Genomic DNA, 9,506 nt, shown 5'->3' with positions numbered 1-9,506 from the left:
CTTTTTTTGTGAATTTTGATCATTGCAAAAAGTAGATACACAGCTTTTGTTTGCAAGAGGATGAGTCTAAATTAATTAGATCATTACAAGAAGTAGAGATATATTTTTTTTTTGTGAATTTTGATCATTGCAAAAAGTAGATGCAGCTTTTGTTTGCAAGAGGATGAGTCTAAATTAATTAGATCATTGCAAGAAATAGAGGCATCCTTAACACAACACTAAGACCCCGTTTGGTTTGAGGGACTAAATATTAGTCCCTCCATTTTAGTCTCATTTAGTTCCTAAATTGCCAAACAGTAGGACTAAAACATGGACTAAACTGTTTTAGTCCCTAGTCCCTCAAGATGTGGCTAAAAGGGACTAAACCATATTCATTCCACATTTGCCCCTCATTTAGTTCAATTGTATTAATAGCAGGAGAATGTTAAAGGTCATTTTAGTCTTCTTATGAGTCATTTAGTATATTATTACTAATTTTAGTCTATAAAATCAAACATGTTAGGGACTAAATTTTAGACCCCTAACTAACTAAACTTTAGTTTCGAGACTAAAGAAACCAAACATGGCCTAAGTAGATCCCATCTAACAGCTTGCTAACACAACACTAACGGCGATACGCATTCTTTTTCCCAACCAAAGCATAGCTAACGGAATGGATCAGCACATAGTCACTAACGGCGACAGGTAGATCCCCATCTACAATCAACCCATCCAATTAGTAGCAACTTGCCTAATTACTAGAAACATGTGACCGAGTCTCATTCACAAATTCATTTTGAACTCAACATGCTCAAAGCATATATATCCACGTATTCATAGCAGTCACATTTACTCAAATCGACTATGATTTCGTTCTGATTATTAATCATAACTTTTTTAAGAGAGAGAGAGAGAGAGAGAGAGAGATGCTTGTAGCTAGCTGTACATTGGGACACGTACACATACACGGGCCGAGTGTTTTTTTTTGTTATGTCCGGGGAGGTTATGAGAATGAATTAGTGGCAGTTAATTAAGCTACATGCATGCATGCGTGCAGGAATTTGATAATCGGCAGCGGGCAGAGGCACTCATGATGACAGCCACCATTAGCGAGGGCCATGCATGGTGGATCGAATGGAGGCGTGGAAGGAAGAGGAGGAAAAAGGGGCCATGATGGCTTGCTAGCTAGCTCGGACGCTTATTGAGATGAATGCATGCATGCCGCGAGTGTGCTTTGTTTACGCCTCTAGTAGCGAGCTAGTAAAGAAAGGCTCATCATGCCGTTGCATGGGCTTTAGCTTTAGACGACCGACGATCGACCCCTGCCGCGCTGCACTGTCACGCTAACCATACAGGCCTGTGGCCTCTAACTAAGCAAGCATGTCGCGAAAGCAGGCGGCACACAGCGTGGAATCGATGGATGCCGCCGACCGATCTGTGCATCTACCCTTTCCATCCTTGACGCGGCCGGATAGATGGAACTGGACCACCGGCCGGCCGCCGCCGCGCGCGCGCTGAGGGCCCAGCGATCCCGTGGTATTCTCTGCAGGCTGGACAGACAGACAGCCGGACAGTTTGGGTTTGCATTTGCCTGGTTTTCAGTTTCGGTGGAGGAGCTCTCTCAACCGATTCCTCCACGCACTTGAAGAAGTCGCCTCTGTCTTCTGCAAGTGAACGGGTGCTCGACCGGGGACAGGGTACAGTTTCAGAGGCTGAAGTGTACAGTTTCAGAGACTGAAGGATTCAGGTCGCCGTCCTGCTGCTGTGCTCAGAACCCGTGCCGTGAGATCGTGCAGAGAGAGGAGACCGCCGCTTCAGCAAGGCGTTGGCATCGGTCCGGTCAAAAGGTCGCCGCCATGGCCTGCCAGTGCCAGTGCCATGCTGCCCATGCAGAGCAAAGCGAGGCGAACGCTTTGTCTGTCCGGCCGGACGGGACCGAGCCGGGCTGCCGGGGACATGGGCCTCCCTCACCTCATCATCCTGGCTGCTGATCCTCTCGCAGACCTCTCGTGTCTCAGGCTGGCGGTACGCCGGTACCGGCGCACGGACATGGGCCAGGCAGCTGGGGGCAACGCGAACAAGAACTTGCCATCTATCTCTCTCTCTCTAGCCCAATCGCCATGTCGCGCTGCCTCGCGGTAGTACACGTACTGGTTGGCGAATGGCCAACCGTTCGTGTAGACGGCTGCTGTCCTGTCTCACCTCACCTACTATCTGCCAAGCTGCATGCGGAAGGGACAGCGAACACGCCGGTCTGAGTCTGACCGTGATGACGCGTCCTGGAGTAGGATCTCTCCCCTGCCTGGGTACCGGCCCTTGTTGGTTTTATGATTTCATCGGCCCAAGCGCGCTGCCGCTTAGTGGGCCCGTCATGGTACTCGCTCGTCGGACTCGAGTTGGGCTTGGCAGTGGCCGGCCGTTTGCGAGGGAAAAACTACATTTTACCTTTCTTAATTATTGTCAAAGTCAGCCTTTTCCTTTTTTAAAACTACAAAATCAGAGCAAAGTTGCGAAATGGGAACCTCCTCCAAATGGTGTCTATAAGATCAATAGTGATGCAACGTTCTCTGTGGCTACAAGTAGTGGTGGATGGGGTTTTGTGGTTAGGGATAATAAAGGAACCTATCTTGAAGGAGGAGGGTGTGGTAACACCTCTCTCGCATGTGGCCAAGTTCCATCCAGGCGGAGACCCTCGCTGTTCTGTTTACTCTAGAGAAAGCGGCTGCAATGGGGATGCCAAGAATCATTTTGGAAACAGATGCCATAGAATCGAAAATCGCCTTGACAACAACAGATTTGGACCGAGGTATAGATGGGAGCTTATTCAAACAGATTAGGGGCCGTTCGTTTCCATTGGAATAAACCCGGATTCGTTCTAACTCATCAAAATTTATATAAATTAGAGAAGTAATCTGGCTAAGAATTATTCCGGATCTCCAATCCGTGAAAACCGAACAAGACCTTAGAGATTTTATAAGCTCCTCCGATGAGTGCAGTGTTCGACACTGCCTAAGATCTTGCAACAAAGTGGCAGGTTGCCTTGCAAAGTATGGGGCGAGCATGGTTAGCTCTGGTTATGCTGTTCTTATGAGCCAAGTCCCCACATTTGTTCATGATTTAGTCTCCAGTGATGAGTGATCTACCTAGAGTATGAGTATGAGGTGAAAGGGAAACAAGCTTTCCCCAGTTCCAAAAAAAAAGACCGGGCATCTCGAAGAGTTTTTCCCTTTCATGTTTACTAGCTGAGTGCCCGTGCGTTGCGATGAGAATATATAATATCAGTATACTACGATAACTTATATACAAAATGTGTGTTATACTGTTATTAGAAAATGTTTTATAATCAATTTATGATCCTAGCCATACATAAATTTTGTTATTTTAATCTAATTGTTTCACCACTACATTGCAACCATCAGTATCATGCAGACTTCGATATATGTCACGATTTGTATGGCCTCATCATTGGAGAGCACGTTCCACACGTGCCGGAAGAAATTCTCTCGTACATCGTTAGTCATCAGACACGCACCACCATACGCTCTTGCTTAAACAAAAAGGCAAATGTGTGTTTGCGAAGAGAATTAAAGGCAGGCTGGCACAAAAGCTACCCTGACGGTGGCGAGGATGACGAACTGATCACTATTGTCGATCCTCCTCTGCGTCACCTCTGGCACCAAGATGACGCCACAATCCTCGATATAGTAGTCGTCAAACGCGCGCGACATGACAAGTACCGATGACTCTTGGTTGGGCTGCCAAACGAAGTGCACCCCTGGCTCATCAGCGAGGTAGTACCCCTGACCGTTGCACCACCGGATGCGCTACTCTACTGCATACATCATGTTCGAGGACAATCACACAACGTCAGCAACGTCCATCGTCCCAGCGCACAAGAATTCATGTCCGGTCAGTAGTGACTTACGTGGCAGGTTGGGCTTCAAGTGGACGATGAGCTGGACGGCGTGATGGCGTCGTCGTCGGATACGGTGTCCAGAAAAACCCGAGAGTCGTCGACGTTGGCGACAACCATGAGGCCCTGCTGCTTAACGATGGACAACACGGTGCAACTACTCTGGACCGCGTCCAAGCGGCGGCTTCGCGGGAGCTTGTCGTACATAGCGGCACATGCAACTACGTAGGACTGCTTCTAGAGGTCGAAATGACAGTCGCCAAGCTTCTTCTCGTCATCGATGAGTGACGCCAAAGCGAGTGCCTCCTGCTCATGGTGTTTGTTCGGAGTTTCAAATAAGAAACATGGATTCATGCTTGGCGTTGGTTTATGAAAATGACTCACAAGTCTGATCCATGGAAAAATATTACGAAGAAAAAATGTCACATGCAAAAAAAGGAATTTAAGTATATTACATTATTCAAACAAAATAAATTGCATGCAAAGCTCTTCTTTAAATAATATTACCCTGATCCAAAAATATAATTCAAGAATCTCGGTGATACTTATCTACTACGCATTGTGCAAGGGTAGCAAGTGAGCTTGGTGAGAGATGTAGTAGATGTGTTTCCTGTCATAGATGTAGACATAAACACACATGTGGAACAAATAATGGGAATAAGAGAAGCACAACATGGGAATGAGAAACGCAGAACAAGGAATGAGAATGGTGGCAGAACGGGAATGGCAGAACAGGAATGGTGGCAGAACACGGAATGGTTGACTACTCTTGCACCCTTAATAAGTAGTAGAGATTTCAACTGATTCTTTGAAAAAATAAACTAGATAATAGAAAAATAATAAAATAAAAATAAATTGTATTAAACTTCACATGAACATATACAGTAAGTATATAATATAGTGTATTGTAATTATAAACTTTTTGTTACATCTTTAAATATATGTATGTTTTGATAAGTAACTTATAACTACATTTTCTATAGTCCAAATGTGATGAAAATTTTATGGTAGATGATTGAGATGCAATAAAAAATTATAATGATTACAACAAACTCTAACCGAGTGATAGTGCTATTTAGCCCATTTTTAGCGGCCCAACACCATTGCTGCCCATTAGTGTCGCTCTACGAGTGATAGTGCTATTTAGCCCATTTTTAGCAGCACGAATTGCAGTTCTAAAAGGAAAAAAAAACGATTAAAACAAACTCTAACCGAGCTAAAATTCACACACCTTTACAAGGAAGTTTTAAAGGTGTCTATAAAATTTGAGCTCCAAAAGGTTTGAACTTCATCCTTAGAACACAAAATATGAATTCAAATTAACATTTTCTCAAAATGGGTTGGATTTTCATGCTCGAGTTTCAATGTTTTCAAGTCGTCTAGTCGAACCTAGTCGTATAGCTACTTATCAGTCGACTAGTCGCGATTAGTCATCGACCAAATCGACTAATCAAGTCTAGTTGAGCTAGTTGTACATATGTTTCTGGACATATATAGCGTATACTATATTGTAATAGGATATAATATATACAAATTACACAATACAACAAGCATAAAAAGGTGACTTACTTATGTGTTGTTGTCCATAACTCTCCATTCCTTCTCCAAAATTCCATATTCTTGCTAATTTGCTGCTGAAATAACAAAGAATTGAAGTAATAAGTACAAAAGTAGTTGTAAAAATAGGTGTAAAGTCACTACTAGTAGTTAGCATTAGGAAAACACACACAACATATGTACAACAAACATAACCAAGCAAAGTTCACTAGTACAATAGTTGCTAGCAAAAGTAATGCAGTACAACACTACACTACACCAACTAAACCAAGTTCTCAAGTCCAATAATGGAAAAGTAGCACAATAAATGAATAAAACAACATCAAGTTGCTAAGAGCAGCAAGACAACACAAGTAGCCTTCAAACCCCACTTACCATCCAAGGATGTGCCAGGGCGAGGAGCGTTGTACAGGGCCAGGGTATGCCACCTGGAAGGTTGTGGTCTGTCTTGGGGCAACGATAGGGGATGTTGCTTGCGCTCCGGTGGCACCTAGTCCTTGCGTGCCTGCGGCTTCATGTTCATGTTCGCCGTCGGCTAGGGTTAGATATCGAGCCAGCTCGGCTCGACTCGTTAAGCTAACAAGCCATAAAGTCATCTCGGCACGGTTTGTTTACGAGCTCGAGCTGGCTCGTTTAGCTCGGGAGCCAGAGCATAAAAACAATATATATATATATAATCAATTTCTGGTTAATTTCAAACTAATTTAACAATAGAAAATAATAATTATACTTATAGTTTACAGGTCACATCAATGTAACACAAAATTAACACAACTCATCACTCATCAATTCATAATTCACACACATGTTCATCAGTTTAACCCATATTTATATTCGCAATAGACCAATTTAACACATAGGCACATATCATCAATAATTAGTTTAACTTATAGGCCATACACACCACACATATATAACAATGTTTATCAATTGTTACATAAATAATATGCATATAGTCAGTGGTGGTCCTGAGATTTTGGGGGCCTAGGACAAGATTGAAAATAAAGGCCCTTCTAGTTCTTTATATAAATATTATCAATATAAACACCGAAGATACATCTAAAAATATTCATATCAAGCAATAAGTAAATACATACATACATATATTTATTACAATATTTTAAAGGTTTCTTCTAACATGTTTAGATAAAATCGGATCGTGAACACATCTGAAAGGATCACGATGCCCAAGAGGGGGGGTGAATTGGGCTTTTCTAAAAATCAACACTAATTAAAACCTAAGCAAGAGCTAAACAAGAGCCCAACTTCACCCCAACAACTAGCACTAAGAAAATAATACTAGAAATGTAACAAGGCTAAGACAATGCTTCAAATACTTGCTAAACAAATACACAAAGTAAATAACTTGAATTAAGTGCGGAATGTAAAGCAAAGTTTAGAAGACTCCTCCAATTTTTCCCGAGGTATCGAAGAGTCGGCACTCTCCACTAGTCCTCGTTGGAGCACCCGCGCAAGGGTATCGCTCCCCCTTGGTCCTCGCAAGAACCAAGTGCTCACTACGAGATGATCCTTTGCCACTCCGGCGCGGTGGATCCCTCGAGACCGCTTACAAACTTGAGTCGGGTCACCAACAAGATCTTCACGGTGATCACCGAGCTCCCAACGCCACCAAGCCGTCTAGGTGATGCCGATCACCAAGAGTAACAAGCCATAGACTTTCGCTTGACCAAGAGAAGCCTAATGCAAGTGGTGTGTGCTCTAGGTGGCTCTCACTAGCGCTAATGAGGAACAAGCGTGGATTATGATTCTCTAATCTCCTCACAAGGCTTTTGGTGCTTGCAATACTCTACCAAGGTGCTGGAATAAATGTGGAGTGCAAGACATTGAATATGGTGGGTGGAAGGGGTATAAATAGCCCTCACCCACCAACTAGCCGTTACAGGAAACTTGCTGCGCGATGGCGCACCGGACAGTCCGGTGCGCCACCGGTGCGCCAACGGTGCGCCACCGGTGCGCCAACGGATACTTCCAACGGCTAGTTCTGACACAGAGCCGTTGGACTCATGGCGCACCGGACAGTGAACAGTCCACTGTCCGGTGCACACCGGACAGTCCGGTGCGGTGTCCGGTGTGCCGCTAAAATTCATTTCCGAAGACTGCGCTCTCGGGTTTCTACGACTGGGAACACTCTGCTGAGGACCAGGCTGGCCCCACCCGGCAGAGGGTGCACCGGACAGTCCGGTGCACACCGGACAGTCCGGTGCCCCAAAGCCAGAAACTCTAAGTCTTGTTTTTCAGCTGATTTTCAAATCGGTTTTCGTTCTAACTTGTGTGAGTTCTAGAGTGACACCTAGCACTGTATATGAGTGTGATTATGCACCAACACTACACTAGAACTCTCTTGGTCAAACTACTCATCGACAACCCCTCTTTATAGTACGGCTAAAAGAGAATAAAAAGCCTAACTAAATCGCGAGTGTCCACATCTCCTTGACATTCGGACTCCGTAGACCTTCACCTTTTGTTTCGTCGTTTTAGCCGTCGCTTCAAGTTCTTATCTCCGGGATTGTTTTCACCGTTGTAGTACTTCTACCTGTCATGCGACCTAACTTACCATTTGTCTCTGCAAAACACACGTTAGTCACATATAATAATACGTTGTCATTAATCACTAAAACCAACCAGGGGCCTAGATGCTTTCAATCTCCCCCTTTTTGGTGATTGATGACAACCCTACAAGTTTTGTGAGAGTAGTTTGTTTTGAAGATTCTGTCAATAGAAAGAATGGTTAGTTATACTCAGTAATCTTTGACAGAAAGAATGTGTATCATAATAATAAGAGTGAGCGCATACACATCATAAGATTCTTGTTCATATAAAAGAGAAAGTAAATTAATGAAACAAGAGCTGGAAGACTGGTGATATGATATAGGGTGAAAACATAGTACACACAGTCAAACATAAGCAACGAGAGTATATGACGAGTTTGTGAGCCAAAAACATAAAGCTAGTACAGAGAGTAGCAGGCACAAATATTACATCAAAAGAACACTGACTCTCTCTCTAACTCTCTAACTCCCCCTAGCTCTCACAACTCATATCTCTCCCCCTTTGGCGTCAAACACCAAAAGGGACCTGAACCTAAACACCTGATGTAGGAGGAGGCGGCGGGGGCGCATCCGGTCGAGGTCGAGGGAGCAGAGCGAACGCTGACGGAGGGTCAGAGTCAGTCTCGGATCCAGGATCTGCGGTAGAGGCTGGAGCTGGTACTGACTCGGACGCAGGCAGCGCTGCAGGAGCTACCGGAACAGAAGCAGTCACAGATACTGCCACAGCGGTAGTGGTAACAGCAGATGCTGGTGGCACTGGCGGCTGCGGGCAGACAGAGCTGAGAACCGGAGAAGTGAATGCCAAGGTGACCGGCCGGAGCGGAGAGGTAACAGTAGGGGGTGCAGACAAGATCGAAGGCACTACTGGAGCATAAAGCGAAGAAGGCGGAGCAGACTGAACTGGAGGTGCTGAGATACCAGAGTGCTGAAGCATGAGGGCCATGAATGCCCTATTCTCTGCCCTATCCTGAATAAGCTGCTGCTGAAGAGCATCCTGCCTGTCCTGCATGCTCTGAAACATCGAGAGCATCGTCTCGGATAACCGTGCCTGCTCGGCTGCCAGGTTGGCTAGAATCGCCGCAAGAGCAGGGTCCATAGCCGGAGGAGGAGCAGGGGCAGCACGAGAACTCCCAGCCTCATGATCATGTGAGCGTGGAGGCATAGGAGGCGGAGGCGGAGGAGGAATCCCAAAATCATCATCATCATCATCATCAGCTGCTGTACCCTGGGTGTCAAACTGTCGAAGTGCGGCATCCTCGGCCTGAGTGTCAAACACAGGAGCATAAGCTGGCACTGGAATCTCTGGAGCAGGACGATAAGATCCAAACACAAGGCGTGAGGCCTCAAGGGTGCTCTGAAAGCGAGGTGGCTGGATCAGCTGCGCAAATATGTGGCATAAGTAGTGAGCATAGGGTAGCTGCCGCCGAGCACGAATCCCATCCAGAACAGTGTCCTCAATCTCACAGATCAGGAAGTCCACAACATCA

This window comes from Zea mays, chromosome 10 (assembly GCF_902167145.1).
Source record: "Zea mays cultivar B73 chromosome 10, Zm-B73-REFERENCE-NAM-5.0, whole genome shotgun sequence".
Lineage (NCBI taxonomy): Eukaryota > Viridiplantae > Streptophyta > Magnoliopsida > Poales > Poaceae > Zea > Zea mays.
The sequence above is the reverse complement of the archived record's forward strand: the minus strand, read 5'-3'. Positions refer to the sequence as shown.